Genomic DNA, 16,053 nt, shown 5'->3' on the forward strand with positions numbered 1-16,053 from the left:
CTGCCCGTGTTTACTCAGTACTCGTTAGCCAGAACAGAAAACCGTACTACTTAATAGCCAGACCGAGTTTATGTATCTAGAGACTGCACCGCTATATGCCTTGTCCGCTCTTACCTCAATTGGAGGTCATAAAAAAAGCGGACGTCGTTTTTCGTCTTGCAGCTGGATTCCCACTCCACCGCGATATTCCATCTGCCAATGGCTCAAAGGTTTCGGCACCGTAATGCCTTTGAGCACTATGGAACTTTTGAGGTCATCAGTCCCCTAGAACTTCTTCTTCTTAAGTTGCCAATCCTAAGATTGATTTGCAGCAGCTCTCCATTCAGTACGATTGTCGGCCAGCCTCTTCAATTCCGTGAAACTTCCGCATCCTAGGTCCTGCATTATCTGGCTTATGTACTTTCTTCTAGGTCTGCCTCTTGCCCTTTTGCCCTCCACAAGGCCTTCCGTTATAGTGTGGAGAAGACTTTCATGTCTCAGAATGTGTCCCATCCATATATCTCTCCTCTTCTTGACCGCTTTCCAAAGAACTGGAACTTCCTCCGCTCTCTGCAGGACTTCTTCATTTGTCATCCTGGCCGTCCATGGAATTTTTAACATCCTTCGCAGACACCACATTTCGTATCCTTCAATCCTTCTTCTTTCGTCCTCTCCAAGTGTCCAGGTTTCGCTGCCGTAGAGAAGCACACTCCTAACAAAGGTCTTTATTAACCGCTTTCTTAACGACAGACTTATCATATTTGATGTGAGGAGTCCTTTCCTTTTATAGAATGCAATCTTCGCCTGATTTATTCTACTTATTACATCTTTCCTGCTACGACCATCTGATGTTATTCTGCTTCCCAAGTAGACAAAGTCTTGTATTTCTTTCAGCTTCTCTCCATTCAGCCTTATATTCGTAATTGCTTGATTATTTTGTTTGCTTGCAACTAATATTTTTGTTTTTGACTTATTAATTTTCATGTTGTACCGTGTGGCAAGAGTGTTTTCCATTTCATCCAACACTACTTGTAATTCTTCCTCATTTTCCGCTAGGACAGCAATGTCATCCGCAAAGCGCAGCATATCAACTATTTTTCCCTGGATCCTGATTCCATTAGCTTGTCCTAACTTTTCTCTGACCTCGTCCATTGCTTTCTGTATGTACATATTAAAGAGGACAGGGGAGAGTGCACATCCCTGTCTCACACCCTGTTTAATTTTTGCTTGTTGTTGATGTTCCCCACATCTCACTATTGCATCCTCTTCTTTGTATATGTTCCATATCGTTCTCCTGTCCTTGTACTTAGCTCCAGTTTCCCTCAATATCTGGAATAGTTTTTTCCATTCAACCTTATCAAAGGCTTTTTCGAGGTCAATAAATGCTATGTAGGTGTCCTTTCCTTTTTCCATTCTTTTTTCTATTATGAGCCTTAGGGCCATAATGGCTTCTCGCGTACCTCTCCCTCTTCTAAAGCCAAACTGGTCTTCTGTGAGCATGCATTCCACGTTCCCTTCAATTCTTCTGAGGAGGATGGTCGTGAAAATTTTTGATGCATGTGATGTTAGGCTGAGGGTTCTGTATTGTGCACACGATTTTGCTGGCATTTTCTTTAGTAATGGAACAATAATACACTTTTTGAAGTCCTCAGGCAGCTCTCCAGTATCATATATTTGGCAGATTAATTTATACAATTTATCTTTTATTTCTGTTCCAGCTGCTTTGATGATTTCTGCAGGCAATGAGTCAATTCCTGGTGCTTTTCCGTGCTTAAGTGCCTGTAGTGCCTGATCAAATTCAGACCTTAGTATGCTGTCTCCTAGTTCATCTTTATCTACTTCGTCCTCACTTTCAATCATGTCATCTTGTACGTTGCCTCCATATAATTTCTCTAGGTATTCCTTCCACGTAAGTGCTATATCTTCATGATTATACACCATATTATTATCCTCTCTTATTAGGGCATTACATCTTTGTCCTCCTGAGAAGAAGCGTTTCACTGTTTTGTATGCTAATTCAAGGTTCCCTTTCTTCAGAAGGTCTTCAACTTCTTTGCATCTGTCTTCAAGGAATCTTTCTTTTACTTGCTTCAACTTCCTGTTGATTTTGTTCCTAAGCACTCGGTATGCCGTTTTCCCTTCTTCCGTTTCATTATTTTTGAGCGTCCTTCTTTCCTCAAACATAAGTATTATTTCATCAGTTATCCACTCCTTCCTCTTTTCAGGTTTTTGTTTTCCAATTATCTCTTCAGCTGCTTTTATTAGGCCATCTCTCATATTTTCCCAATATTGTTCTACATTCTCTATAGGATGCTGTTGAATTAGATCCTTAGCCCTTTCTTGGAACTCCTTCTGCGTCTCACTGTTTCCAAGCTTCCCTATATCCAGTTTTCCATTTCCTATTTTCTTCCTTATGCATTTGAACTTGAGTCGGCATTCCGCAACAACCATGTTGTGATCACTCACAATATCTGGGCTTGCGTATGCTCTAGAGTCTTTTAGTTGATTTCTAAATCTATTTTTGACTAGAATGTAATCAATTTGGTATCGTTCTCTATCCCCTGGTGACTTCCAGGTGTATCTTCTACGGGGGTGATGTTGAAACCACGTGTTCGATATTATCAGTTGATTCCTGTTACAAAATTCTATAAGTCGGTCTCCTCTATCATTCCTTTTACCAAGGCCGTAGCGTTCAACATCTGGCTGTACCTCTTTATCTCCTACTATTGCGTTCCAGTCTCCCATGATTATTAAATTTGTTTATCCTTTGATTCCTCTCAAGGCTCCATTTAACTCTTCATATACAGCTTCAGCTTCCTCATCCTCCTGGTTTGTGGTAGGCATATAGACCTATATCACAACCTACTCTGTAGGTTTGGTATCCAGACTGACAAGTATTATCCTTCCTCCATATTGTATATATCCCTTCACTCTCTGCCCCAATTTTCGACTCATAACTACTCCAACCCCACCTGCTCCAGGTCTATCTTCTATCGTTCCTGTGTGAATTATCCTGTACTCATCACTCCAGAAATCTCCGCAGTTAGGCCATCTCATTTCAGACACTCCTAGTATATCCAACTTCATTTTCTTCATTTCTTGCTTAAGGTTTTCGAGCTTCCCCATCTGCAGTAAGGTGCGGACGTTCCACGTTCCAATTCTACTATAGCTCTTTTTATTTCCTTTCTTCCTATGAACTGTTGAAACGAGATCTCTGGTAGTCCCCTCGCGGAGATCCGAATGAGGGGCTATTACTCCGGATTGCATTTTTACTAGAGCTTGTTTCATATTCATATTATGGCTGCTGATACTTGAGAAATCTAATTAGATCTTTAATGAAGTGGTTTCTCCTTGTCTTCTTCATTCTATGCCGTTGGCCATCATGTGGCTCTTCCGCCTTTAGGGACAGTTTCCCATCCCAAGGACAAGAGAGTGCCCTGCCTCTACCTGCTCATCCGCCCTCCTAGGAGGCCGTTTCGCTTGGTAGAGGGTGTCTCCTTATTCCGGGAGATACTCGGTCGCCATATCCTCGTTAGTGGTAACAGGGTGTACCGTGCAGCAATCCTTGGCTGCAACTCGTGAAGGTGAGGTTGGCATTTGTGTGGAGAGGCTGTTTGAGACGCATCACATACCTTACACCCCCCCTCCCCCTAGAACTTAGTACTACTTAAACCTAACTAACTTTAGGACATCACGCACATCCATGCCCGAGGCAGGATTGGAACCTGCGACCGTAGCGGTCGCGCGGTTCCAAACTGTAGCGCCTAGATCCGCTCGATTCAAATAGCTCTGAGCACTTTGCGACTTAACTTCTGAGGTCATCAGTCGCCTAGAACTTAGAACTAAGTAAACCTAACTAACCTAAGGACATCACAAACATCCATGCCCGAGGCAGGATTCGAACCTGCGACCGTAGCGGTCACGCGGTTCCAGACTGAAGCGTCTAGAATCGCACGGCCACACCGGCCGGCAGAAGCGCTCGGCCACCCCCCCCCCCCCTTCCCCCACCACGGCCGGAGGCACTATACAAATGGCTGTAGTATCGCGTACGCAAGGAATAAAAGGGCGGTGCATGGGCGGCGCTATCATTTGTACTCATGTGATTGTTGTGAAAATGTTTCCGACGTGCTTGTGGCTGCACGACGGAAACTAACAGACTTTGAAGGGGGAATAGTAGTTGGAGCTATATGCGTGGGACATTCTGTTTCGGAAATCATTAGGGAATTCAATATTCCGAGCTCCAAAGTGTCAAGAATGTGCCGAGAATATCAAATTTCATGCACTACCTCTCACCACGGGGAACGCAGTGGCTGAAAGCCTTCACTTAATGACCGAGTGCAGCGGCGTTTGCGCAGAGTTGTCGGCGCTAAAAGACAACCAAGACAGCGTGAAATCACTGTGGAACGTACTACAAATGTGTCCATTAGGACAGTGTGGCGAAATGTGGTTTAACGGGCTGTGGCAGCAGACATCCGACGCGAGTGCGTTTGCTAACAGCACGACATCACTTGCCAGCGCCTCTCATGGGCTCGTGACCATTTGTTTGGACCCTAGACGACAGGAAAACCATGGCCTGGTCAGATGAGTCCCTGTTTCGGTTGGTAAAAGCTGATGGTAGGGTTCGAGTGTGGTACGTATCTCACGAAGCCGTGGACCCAAGTTGTCAACAAGGCACTGTGACTCCGTAATGGTGTAAGCTGTGTTTACATAGAATGGGCTGGATACTCCGGATGTTCGACTGGAATGTCATCACTACATCTTATCAGTGACATCTTTCACACTGAACATCAATCCTATTTGTTATTTTTGTTTTATTTCCTTCACTGTTTGTTCGATATACAGATTGAACAGTGAGCACAAATTCTACATCTCTGCTTCACGCACCGCAGACGAGAACTTCTTCTATTGTTTCCAGTTATAGTTGTTACCTATTAGTACTTGTACTCACATCTGCATCTGTAGTCTGCAAATCGCTGCAGAGTCTATAGCGCAGAGTAGTTCCCACTGTACCTCTTATTAGGGCTTCTTCCCGACCCATTCGCGTACTGAGCGCAGAAAGAATGACCGCTTAAAAGACCAGTAGCGTAAAATCAAAAAAGTAGATGAATCGGAAATAATTGCTACAGAAAGTTTTATTGTTTTAATGGCTTCATTTGTGGTCCAATATGGCTCTCCTAGGTCCCTTTCCCACGCCCCATGGTTCAGGATGAGTCTACAGATATTTCAGTACTGCACAGGTGTTAGTTTTATTCAAGAATAAATGAAAAATTATTGAGCATATGAGAAGCATCTTGACGATCATAGCATTCACGGTTCCGCCAGGGGAGAAGAAATTTTGAGGAAGTTGAAAATGCTGTTCACAAAAACAATATTCAGTGGAAGAACTTACGGTGTATCACAACTGATGGTCACAAAAACACCTGTGGAAAAAATAAAGCTGTCGTTGCTCTCGTGTCAAAGGCGGTAGAAAATGACGGTGGATCAAAACTATTAATCGTACATTGCATCATTCATCAATTGCCCTTGTATGGAAAATGCTTCGACATGTCAGACGTTTAAAAGCCAGTCATGTCAGCTGTTGATTAAATACATGGTGACAATTATTGAACTATCTGAAATAAAATCGTCATACTTTCTGAACGGTTTGCGCTAGGACGTTCAAACTACACGGTTGGCCGCAGGGCATGATGGGAGTTGGTATGCGCATGCATGGTTTGGTTTAGCGACGAAACCCACTTTCATTTGGATGGGTTCGTCAATAAGTAAAATTGGCGTGTTTGGGGGACTGAGAATCCGCATTTCGCGATCGAGAAATCTCTTCACCCTCAACCGGTGCCTGTGTGATGTGCAGTGTCCAGTCAAGGAGTAATTGGTGCGATATTCCTTGATGGCATTGTGACTACCGAACGGTACGTGAAGGTTTTGGAAGATGATTTCATTCGCATTATCCAAAGCAATCCTGATTTCGGCAAGATGTGGTTCATGCAAGAAGGAGCTCGACGCCATCGAAGCAGGAGAGTGTTTGATGTCCTGAAGGAGCACTTTGGAAACCGCATACCGGCTCTGCGGTACCCAGAGGTCTCTGGCAAGGGTCTCGATTGGCCTTCATATTCTCCGGATCTGAATACATGCGACTACTTTTTGTGGATCTGTATTAAAGACAAGCTGTACATCAATCACCCCAAAACGATTGCTGAGCTGAAAACAGTCATTCAGGAGGTTATCGACAGTACCGATGTTCCGATACTTCAGCGTGTCATGGAGATTTTCGCTATTCGTCTGCCTCACATCATCGCCAATGATGATGGGCATGTCGAACTTGTCATAACCTAAAACTGAATATCTGTAATGACGTTTTCATTTTGAATAAAGTGTGTGCACGCCGTAGTTTGTTACTAATTTACGTTTTCTTCATGTTGTTCAGTGTCACCCTGTAAGATCACAAGCTCTCAAACATCGTCAATTCCGCGAGTTTATTGAAGAAATTGAAGAAAAGGACTTACTGTATTATACAGCAGCACGCTAGCTTACCTGTGGAAAAGCTCTCTTTCTTGAATGAAAGGAATTGTCCTCTGGCTTTGTTCCAAAGCAGATGGATGGTTATGGAAGTTATTTTATGCAAATTAAACCAAACATATAAATGACCTTAATTTAAAATTACAAGGAGAAAACCAACTGTCCTCTGATTTGTACTCTCATATTAAATCCTTTGTACAAAAAAATTGTTTTGTTTCAGTCTCAAACTGAACAAAAAATGTTTCAAGCATTTTAATGCACGCCAAACATTCAGCCAGAAATGAGAGACGCCATTTCAGGTAGATTTCGCAGCTGAAACTTTGAATGCTTTTAAAATAGATTTTGAGTCTCGATTTTCTGATTTTTATACAGTTGCAAACGATATCAAGATTTTTTAAAATGCTTTTAACGCCTGTGTAAAAATTCTTGCCCCAGAACTTCAACTGGAAATTTGATTTGCAACGTAGCGATTCTTATACAGGTAGCTATTTAAATTCATCAGTGTTGGAATTTTATAAGAGTCTTCCACTTACACAGATTGATCAGTTCATAATTTTGCTCGTGGCTTTTCTCCGATTTCGGCGCTACTTCTCTCTGTGAAAAAATGTCTTCTCCAAAATGAAATATACCAGAAAATAAAGATCTAAACTAACTGATGAACATTTGTAGTCACTGCTGATAATTTCAGCTAGCCAACTTTATCCAAAACTGCAGACAGTTGTAAATGGGAAGTTACAGTTACATAAATCTCTTTAACTATAATTTCAATGCTTAATTTGGTTTATGAATTGCCTATATATGTCACTTAGGCACGGTAAATTTTGAGGAAATCTTTTATAATTAATACAGTTTAAATGTTCAACTACATTAAACCTCTTAGTTAATGTGTATCTTAATTGGTCGTAAAATAAAAACAACTGATTGTACGTATTTTTATGATTTATTTGCATCATAAATTGTACACTGTACAGTCTTACTTCGATTAATGAGCATGATTCGTTCCTGAATGCTACTCGTAATTAAAGCTCGTCAAGTGAAATATTTTTTTCCGCGGGAATCCACGCAGAATAGATCAGTACCTTGCATTCCGAAAAAAATAGGTACTCAGATTTATAGAACAACATTGTAATTTCTTATTTATGGTATAGTATAAGTCAGAAAAAGTTGTCTCAAAATATGTTTTACGCCTGTGCTTCAAAATTTGTCGAAAAACAGACAAAGCATTATCGTTAATTAAATTTATATCGTGCAAAGCTACTGCCTTATGGGCATCTTTAATGAATTCGTATTAGTTAGCGACGACAAATCAGTATTGGAATTCATAGACAGATACTGCAAAGGAAAAGGTTACCATGCACCGGCTAGGAAGAGATCTTACAACATCGTTGCAGAGAATATGCAACATCGTCGCCGAAGCTCGTGCAGAGATGTACGACTGAGAACATTTGCGGCGCGAGGCGCATTGCGATCGTTACAGCTGAGTGAATACACATTGTGTGGGCTTCTACTTTACAGTGTGGTAGTTTATAGGAGAACGTGTGATTCAGTGTTCATTTATAGTGACCAAACAGACCGGTCCAGGCCAGAAGGTGCTTCTTGAAATTGTCAAAGACTATTTATGCGAAACATCGTTCTTAGGCGAGACAGTTTTTTACAGTTTCTTCTACTTGTTGTCCTAAGCACTCGTTATAGGATGTCCACGATAAGCAAGGATCGACCGTAACAAAAAAAATTACGGTGGGCTGTATACCACGCATGTCTGACACGTTACCGCTAGCCGGGTTGTTGGTGTGTCTCGGGCCGGTGTTGTCCCGTGGTTCGTAGTTAGGACACCACTGATCTAAACTAATCCGTCTATCAATAAAATTGTCCTTATAAAAGTAATAGAGAAATAAATTCTGCATTCGATGAGACCAAAAGTGAATTTTTCGGACCACCCGTTCCCGTACAGCTCCGCCTTAAAGCTGGACCAATTCACATTGATAGTATAGGTTGTGTGGGAGACTAGGTTTTTTTTATTGCAGCCTGTTTCGTACTGAAACTACGTAAAGGGCAATCCATAGTACTGCATCACACCACAGTACTAGTCTTGTGCCTAGTAAATACAGTAATACGTTATTTAACTAAAATTTGAAATTTACAATAAATTGTTTTGCAGGCTAGAAACAAGCAGATGTAAAAATGTCGGATGTGTATCCTGTTTGCGAAAAGACAATAGAGAAGAATGAGGTGGTGACTGTAAAAGCAAGAGGAATCAGAACTTGGGAGTGCAGTAAGAATACATGTAATGGAAATGATGCTCTTTTTGAGACTGAAACTACCTCTTTAATTATTTTTTATTAAACACTGACCTATAGAATTTTCCCTGACAAAGATAACTCAAACTTAACCTATTCATTTATTACTCACAATATACAAGCCAAACGCAATCTGACGGCTATACATTGACAACGTAACTTCCAACAATTAACACAAAAGAATGGCCCTGACTTGCAACAAATCCTAACGACCAGTTTGTGGGATACGGGGCTCCATCCCTCCCTTCACCCATTTATGTAGACCTCACATCTGCTCTGAGAAATGAAATGAAGTCAGATGTTTTAGTCACCATTTTGGGTCACTCGTGCTTGGTGTCTGCCAACCGGGTGCCAAGGGCACCAGGCAGAGCAGCGAGTGTGCACATCTGTATGCCACAGAGGTTGGGCCACTAATGAAGCTCTAGTTCCACACGCCACCACCAGGCAACAACAATGTTCCAATTGACTCCCACCCCTAAATATCTCAGTCTGTGGTGAGCTGTCAGATTGGAAGGACCTCACTCTCGAATGCTCGTGTGATAATGAAAAAAAAAAAAAAAAAAAAAAAAAAGAGAGCGAGATGTTTCGGTATAGTATGCATTTTGCTGGATAATTTAGCTCAGTTGCAAACTATGTACTGCAGTGTCTCATGATGTAGTGTCCTCCTGAGAAGATAAAAGCATAATGTGTTCAATTCAGGAGATGTTGGTGTTGGACAGAGAGGAGTTTAATAGTTTAATAAGCATACAGCAGAGGACTCTGTCCGTAGCCTCCTACACAAGGAATGGAAGGAGATGGTAATGGATGAGCATGAGCTGAATACTTTTCAGCAAATAATAGCAATGCAGAGGGATAGGCTGAATATGCATTCCGCAATTCATAGAGACTACTGCCATTAAGCACAAGGAAATATTTCTTGCTGAAAAATTTACAATGCAAATAAATCATACAAAATACCTTCAATAATCAGTTATTTTTATTTTATGATCAGTTAAGACACACATTAACTGACATGTATAATGACGATGCACTGGGATGGAATGAAGATGCGTTTTGCAATTCATAGAGGAGCTATAGACTGTCCTGGATCTTCTCATGTTTGAATTGACTGGTCAATTCACAATGCAAGTGACAACTCCGTCCTATTCCATTACCCCAGACAGAATGAACTGCGTGTGTTCATCTTGGTGTATGAGCCTCGAATGAGCTAGTTCACGAAACTGGCACAGAGGGCGGTTAAAATATTTTTTTTTCTCCCATCACTTCCTTCAGGAAGCAATAGGAATTGTCCCCTCCCCAACATGAAAATTGAGGAAAGCCAATAGGAGCGCAGGAACGCTACAGCCAGTAACGTGATCGTGATGTCATAGGGACATAAGACGAATGTGCTCGCAATTGAAGTCAATCAGTGGAAGAACCATGAAGTGTCAATGGCAGCTAAGATCCTAATCTGCCTCTCTCTCGCAAAAGAAGCGTAAAAGTAAGTACATGCGGTTCATCTCCACGTCCTTGTTCAGCTCCATGTCTTCCTTCAAGTCCAACCTTTGTTTGGGGATTCTTATTGTTTCTTCTTCTTTGCTCAGTGACCTCCAGCTCATCCACACTGGTAGCAGCAATCTCCAGTGTCTCTGGACCTGCAGATCCACCATTTGTCGGGACCTGAACTCCAGTCTGTTGGGACCGGCAGCAGCACTGAGGGATTCTGTAGCACACCTGACCAGTGTACTGGAGCAGGACAATGACCTACTATTATCCATCTTGCTCATCAATATGTGTAATGAAGACACTAAGCCAGTCCCCAACACTCAGAAGAATTGTGCGTGGCAGGGGGAGTGGGCACACCACACAGTGCAGGTCAGTGCTGGTCTCTGACATATGCACCATCCATGAACATTCCAGTGTTACTGCAAGGACAGAGTGGTGATGTGGTGGATTAGAAGCTGCCATTTCCTCCCAGTGCTCTACTGCTTTTCACTTCAGCTTATAATTTAACAGCTAGTGGTTCAAAGCGCTTAAATACTGGTATAGCAGCATCAGTGGACAGTGACTGGTATTTGGTGTTAGAGGTTGAAAATACGTCGAGAAGTGTTAAAGTGCAGTTTACGGGGTTGGAATGGCATCAACTATGTCGTGTAGAACCCTGCATCAATCAGCAGTAGACCCTCGAGTATCGGCCATCTCGTCTACCCCCAGACATTTGCTGTACTCGCCTGTCGCAGTTTATAACATCATTGTACATTGGCACAGCACTCATAGTGAGGTCTGGAGGTTGATCCATTTATCTGCAACATGCCACCTTTACAAACTTGTTCAGCTTATTGATGGTGCAATACTTGTGTTGGAGAGACTGAACCGTTGGCTGCCATGTGTTCAAACTGTGTATAAAGGCACTGTAAACTATCTCCATGTGTATAGTGTGCATGCTGACGATTTAGAACACTGCATCAATCTTCTTCAATAGAAGAAGCTAATGTAACACCCATCAGTTTGAGAGAAATACATGCTGAATTCTGTGCAGACAAGAAAGCTTTATTTGCTAAATTCTGTACAGGCGTGGAAATTAAAAAAGAACCATTTGATTTTTTTGATGTAGTGGACCCAATGTATGGCTGTTGAATAAAAATGAGTATATTGAAACAAACCGTGTTTTATTTTGTTCTGACCTGTGATAATAATGTTACTGTTACCAGTATTTTTACTACATTATCTAGAATGCTGTAGGAGCACCAAGCTGTCTAATCAACTAGTCATCACAGTAAATATCTTCAGCCATTGTTAGACTGAATGACAGACCATACTTTTATATGTATATATACCTTGTGAGCTTTGCAGATAGTGGGTGACACATATATTGTTATAAAAACCCATTGCACACCAAAACCTGATGTAGTCGGTATCATGGCGGGGTGGGTGAAACACCAGGACTTTGTTGTAAGCTTATAAACGTCCCATGAAAGTTTTTCAGGCTCAGTGGGAAGCCAAACTTCAGGATTATCCGACATAAGATTTGTATCATTTAAGACTCGAATCAAAGGACGATGCAACTAGGTACGCTGCCTTATATATATACAGCTACATTTACGTAGATACTCTTCAAACCATACTTAAATGCCTGGCAGAGGGTTCGTCGAACCAACAAGATATTTTAGCATTCGGAACAGGAACTTGGTATTGAAATTTCTTGAGAAGATACCACTGCAACGAAAAACGCCTTTGTTTCAATGATTTCCACCTCAAATCCTGTATCATGCCAGTGACACTCTTTCTCCTATTTCGCGATAATATAAAACATTCTGCCCTTCTTTGAACTTTCTCGATGTACTCCGTTTATCCTGTCTGTTACGGATCCCACACCGCACAGCAGTGCTTCAAAAGAGGACGGACAAGAGTAGTGCAGGTAGTCTCTTTAGTAGATATGTTACATTTTCTAAGTGTCCATCCAATAAAACGCAGTCTTTGGTTTTCTTTCCCTACAACATTTTCTATGAATTCTTTCCAGTTTAAGGTGTTCGTAATTGTAATTCCTAGGTGTGCCACAGTGTTGTATTTACGTCCTTTAGATTTGACTGATTTATCGTGTAACCGAAGTTAACGGATTCCTCTTAGCACTCATGTGGATGACGTCACACTTTTCGTTATTTATTAGGGTCAGTTGCCAATTTGTGCATCATGCAGATATTTTTTCTAAATCATTCTGAAATTTGTTTTGATCGTCTGATGACTTTACTAGACGATAAACGACGGCATCATCTGCAAACAACCTAAGACGGCTGCTCAGATCGTCTCCTAATCCGTTTATGCAGAAACAGAACAGCAGTGGGCCTATAACGTTACCTTGGGGAACGCCAGAAATCACTTCTGTTTCACTGGATGACTTTCCATCAATTACTACGAACTGTGACCTCTCTAGCAGTAAATTACGAGTCCAGTCACATAACTGCGACGATATTACATAAGCACGTAATTTCAACGCAAGCCGCTTGTGTGCCACAGTGTCAAAAGCCTTCTGGAAATCTAGAAAAACGGAATCAATTTGAAATCCCTTATCAATATCACTCAACACTTCGTGTGTGTAAAGAGCTAGTTGTGTTTCACAAGAACGATGTTTTCTAAATTCGTGTTGACTGTGTGTCAATAGACCTTTCTCTTCGAGGTAATTCATTATGTTCGAACACAATATATGTTCCAAAATCCTGCTGCATATCGACGTTATTGATATGGGACTGTAATTTAATGGATTATTCCTACTACTTTCTTGAATATTTGTGTGACTTGTGCAACTTTTCAGTCTTTATTACGGATCTTCCGTCGAGCGAGTGGTTGTATATGATAGTTAAGTATCGAGCTATTGCATCAGCCTACTTTGAAAGAAACCTAATTGGTATATGGTCTGGACCGGAGGGCTTGTCTTAAGTAATTTAAGTTGCTTCACTAGTCCGAGGGTATCTACTTCTAAGTTTCTCATGTTGGCAGCTGTTCTTGATTCGTATTATGGAATATTAACTTCGTCTTCTTCGGCGAAGAACTTTCGGGAGGCTGTGTTTAGTAATTCTGCTTTGGCAGCACTGTCGTCGATAGCATTTCCATTGCTATCGTGCAGAGAAGGTAATGACAGTGTCTTGACGCTAGCATACTTTACACACGACCAGAATCTCTTTGGATTTTCTGCCAGGTTTCGAGACAGTGTCGTTATGAAAACTATTATAAGCATCTCGTATTGTTGTCTGAGTAGTATTCAAGCAGTGGGAGAACAAGTGTACTGTAACCTACTTCCTTTGTTTTTGGACTGTATTTCCTTAGGATTCTTCCAATGAATCTGTCTGCCAGCTGCTTTACCGACAATTAATTTTATATGGTCATTCCATTTTAAATCACTCCTAATGCCTACTGCCAGATACTTTATGGAATTAACTGCTTCCAGTAGCTAAATGATAAAGGATATTTCTTTCTATGTATTCACAGCACATTACACTTGTCTACATTGAGATTCAATTGCCATTCCCTGCTGCAGATCCTCCTGCATTTCAGTACAATTTTCCATTGTTACAACCTCTCGATATATTACAGCATCATCCACCAAAAGCCTCAGTGAACTTCCGATGTTATCCACAAGGTCATTAATACATATAGTGAATAGCAACGGTCCTACGACACTCCCCTGCGGCACACCTGAAATCACTCTTACTTTGGAAGACTTCTTTCTCTCCATTGAGAATGACATGCTGCGTTCTGTAATCTAGGAACTCTTCAATCCAATCACGCAGTTGGTCTGATAGTCCGTATGCTCTTACTTTGTTCATTAAACGACTGTGGGGAACTGTATCAAACGTCTTGCTGAAGCCAAGAAACATGGCATTGATCAATTTAATTAATTTACATATCAGTTTTGTATCAAAAGTCGGCCAAAACCTCTTTGCACCACTACTCATTGCCTGAGAACTTACCTGCAAGTACAGATGTGGTTAGGACAGCAGATGGTCTGTTCCTCTGGGGATGGCAGGCTTCAAAGCTTGGTCTTGACCCACTTCCTGCCTCTATGGAACCAGGTCTATAGTCTATTCTCTCCACAATTTTTTGAAAATTCAACAAGGGGTGTGCAGTGGGTTATAGGTGTCGGAAGGCTAGGATTACATGCTCATTGATTTGTGCCAACTGCAAGGGGAACTCCTGCACTAACTCCCTCCAACCAGATGAAATTGATGAAGCTCATGTTGATGAAGATCTGGACTGATCATATGAGATGGCGAAAATTACAGACTGCAGGAGCCGAGTGGTGTCGCGACGGACTCTGAACCAGAAATAACGGATTTTGATAAGCTGAGTGGCGCAATGACATTCAGACATCGACTCAAAGGTACTTTGTGTACCTATCTATTTTTCCGCATTTTCATCTTCATACTTTGACTATAATTTTGTTATTATCAATTATAATCAGCATTAACTGATTTCAGGAAATCTGTTTCTTATCCTGCCTCCTTTTCATATCAGTTAAATGGATTTCATCACCTATGAGAAATCATTTTTTAAAATATTACCGTTTTATATATCCTACAGTTTTAAATTTTATTGTATTACTATATTTACTAAATTCCTGGCTGGTACAATGGAGTGCTATAGTGTTATATTTAATGTAGTGTAAGTAACACTTGCTGAAGAACTGCAGTTTAAACAGTCTTCATTGATTATGAGCAATAGTCCAACTTTATGCGGAGCTGTACGGAAATGGGTAGGCAAGAAATTCACTTTTGGTCTCATCAAACGCAGAATTTACGCCCCTATAACGTTGGTATTGGCCATTTTATTGACAGATGGGTTAGTTTAGATGATTTACCGAAAAAACAGAAGTTAAAACGAAAAATTTTCGTAAATATGCAAAATTTGTCCAACGTTGATGAACACTAGTATGGGAACGGGTGGTCCAAACAGCATTCATTCGCCTGATCTCATTCAATGCAGAATTTAATTCCCTACAACATTTAATAGGACCATGTTTTCGATACTCTGAGTCCTTTACGAGATATAGCCGTGGAACCGCAAAAATAGCCCCTTTGGGGGTACATTCTTAGCTCCCATTTCTTAAGCATAACTCTGCCCCATGGGGTGGTTGGTTGGGTGGGGGGAGGGACGGGGGGGGGGGGGGGGGAGGGACGGGAACGTAGGGTAGTGATACTGGACCACAAATGAAGCCGTTAAAACAGTAAAACCTTTTGTATCTCTGATTTGAATTTTAAGCCTACTGGCCTATAAACGCCTCTATGCGCGCCATAATTAGTCTAACCCAGAGTTTTGCAAACTGTGCTCTGCAGAACACAGGTGTTTCGAAGGAAGTGAATTAGTATTCCGTGAAAAACAATAACATTGTGTTTTTTGCAATATTTTGAAGATACTATTTTTCAAAATTTTATTACAATTTTTATGTCATAATTTTTTATTTAAAATTCAAGTAAAGACTGAGTAAACAAAGTTTCTCTTTTTAAAAATTTGTTTAATCTTCAAAATAAACAGGGCATTCCATCAACATACCAGGATTCTTAAAGTGTTCCGTCAGAGGAAAAGTTTGGGAAACCCTGGTCTAATTTTGTCATTACAGTTCCTTCGGGAGCGATATGTCGTTGCAGCGACAAGCGTGTCTAGTGAAAGATTATTAAAAAAATGTGACGAGATTCGAACGCAGTACGGGCAGGCTTATAGTCCGGCGCCTTAGGTTGTGTTCGTGTGGCACTGACAACAAGCGGCGGACACAATAGGAAGAGGCTGCCCC

The sequence above is a fragment of the Schistocerca piceifrons genome, chromosome 1 (assembly GCF_021461385.2).
Source record: "Schistocerca piceifrons isolate TAMUIC-IGC-003096 chromosome 1, iqSchPice1.1, whole genome shotgun sequence".
In the NCBI taxonomy this organism is placed as follows: domain Eukaryota; kingdom Metazoa; phylum Arthropoda; class Insecta; order Orthoptera; family Acrididae; genus Schistocerca; species Schistocerca piceifrons.